Source organism: Culex pipiens, chromosome 3, assembly GCF_016801865.2.
Source record: "Culex pipiens pallens isolate TS chromosome 3, TS_CPP_V2, whole genome shotgun sequence".
NCBI classification, from domain to species: Eukaryota; Metazoa; Arthropoda; class Insecta; order Diptera; family Culicidae; genus Culex; species Culex pipiens.
In genome coordinates, this window is record NC_068939.1 from 17,437,939 (window position 1) to 17,440,350 (window position 2,412).

The following is a 2,412-nucleotide window of genomic DNA, read 5'->3' on the forward strand; positions in this document are numbered from 1 at the left end:
GTGAGGCTTTTCTTTACCACACAGCTAAAAAAGTAGTAATCCAGCTGCGTGTGGCCTCGGTGTAAAATAAATATTGCATTATTTTATGCAATTTTATGTGATTTTACATCCTGAAATATGTAACCCATCAGTATGGGAAACCTACTTGCCCGAAATGTCAAGCTAACATATGCGTTTATCCTCTCAGCTTTTCATCGGTCTGATGGCCGAGTGGGCTAAGGCGCCAGTCCTTAGTGTTGGTGCTGGGTTTGAATCCCGTCGGTTGCATTTTTTTTTGTGTTTGCAAAAATTGTACATGCAGTGTGTAATATTAAGTGTTTATTTTGACGAAGGTGATGTGCATGCTTTTGCATGCGATTTTACCATCGTATTTTTTGCTGTGCATCTCTGGCTTGCTTTCGCTGCCACTGCTTTAAATTTGAATTTTGCCTTGATCGGTTCCTTACCAAGCAGGGCTGCGGAGTCGGGTCATATTTCAAGCGACTCCGACTCCGGCTTTCGGGATTAGCCGACTCCGACTCCGACTCCACATATTTTTAAATATTTAAAAGTTAGTTTACTATTATTTCGAAAACATTGATAAATAGGATTATTTAAAAAATTTCTAAGTGGCAAAAACCGGAAAAAAGTTTCTATATTTACAAGTTTTAGACGTTATTGAAACAGAAATAAAAAAAAACGCAAAAAAAGCTAAAATATATGTAAAGTATAAAATTGTTATTTTTTTTAATGATCATTAAAAGAAAGCTGGCCTTAATGATTGATTTAACATAACACCTTGTATTAACATAACAAATAACAATTTTAAACGAAACTATTTTTTAAAGCTCCATTGAAATTTTTAAGACGTACATGGACATCACGTCAAGGCTGAAGAAGTTTATTATTACAAATCAATGTATCTAAAAAAATCTTCGTGGTAAGAACACTTAAGGGGTCCTTTTCAAATATTCGTAACCTTGAAAATATTTTACCTCGGAATTTGGGACTTAATTGATTTTTTTTATATATATTTAAAAGGAGGCGCGCGATACTTCTTTCATCTTCACCTAAAACGATGCTTTATGAATGCTCGTGCGCCTCCATGGAAATATATGAAAAAACTTAGAATTGGATAAGAAACAAAAATCCACAGGATAAATATTTTCTAGGTCACGGATATTTTTTTTATCTTGAAATCCTGTCCTATCCTGAAATCCTGAGATTTGTTCAACGATAATTTGTAACAATATCAAAATAGTTTGCCTAAGGATCAACATTCTCAGACACTTTTAATTTTTTGTACAAAGTTATAAACAAAATGCGCATGTTGAGTTCCAAGTAATAGATTGTTATAATCGTTGAATATTTGTTGGAAGAGTTATCCTGTCAGTGATTTTTTTGTTTTCGATTTCCATAAATAGTGATCATTATTTATATTTTTTGATGTACCTCGTAGCTTTTTTTCCTGAACATTGATTTACTTAAAACCACCAAGACATTCACTATCGGGGTATAAGATGACTGTGTGTGTACTTTTTACAGAATGAACTAGATTAAATTTGGTCAAATTTGAGTTTAAAGCGTGCATAAATATTGGCAAAAGGATGCAGTCGAAAATCAATTGAACATTTCTGACTACAAAACCAATATTGTTTTTATTAATTTATTTTTATTTTTTGAGTTATGATGATACTAAATGCTTGGGTAAGAGCTGATTAACAGGTTATCATTTAATGATATGGCAACGCAGCGCATGCAACTTGAAAAAAATTAAAAATATAAGAAGTTTTGTAAATTAATCTGCTAAAAAATCTACTAAAAAATAAAAAAAATAAAACAATTTTGTTGAATTTAAGATAACTCCGACTCCGACTCCAACTCCGGGTAATCAGAAATTTTTGGCTCCGACTCCGACTTCGACTCCAGCTAATAACATTTAGTCGACTCCTGCTCCGACTCCGACTCCAGGCTTCCCAAAAAGACCCGACTCCACCGACTCCGGCTCCGACTCCGACTCCACAGCCCTGTTACCAAGTGCGTACACTGCTCAACGGTTTTGGAGAGTGAATAAGTATTGAAATTTCATAAAATGATTTTCTTTTTCGATAGAGAGCAGGTTTAAGCAGAGTCGTGGGACACCAAAACAAAAACGCATTTTTTTGTTGTGTGTGGTTTGTGTATTAGTTTATTTGCGAATAGTATTTTCAATTACATTGTACAATATTCGTGCATTTATTATTTAGAGTTTGCTGACCATCGACCGCAAGCATGCATAGCAAAGGTAGTGCTTATCGAACAAATTTGAAGTACTTTTTACATTGTAACACTCCGACATTCGCCGTGATTTAGGCTCAGCTTTATAATGACTATTAATTTTGTTGTTGTTGCAGTTTTTTTGTCATTCTAACACACTGTTTCACTGCTGTTTCG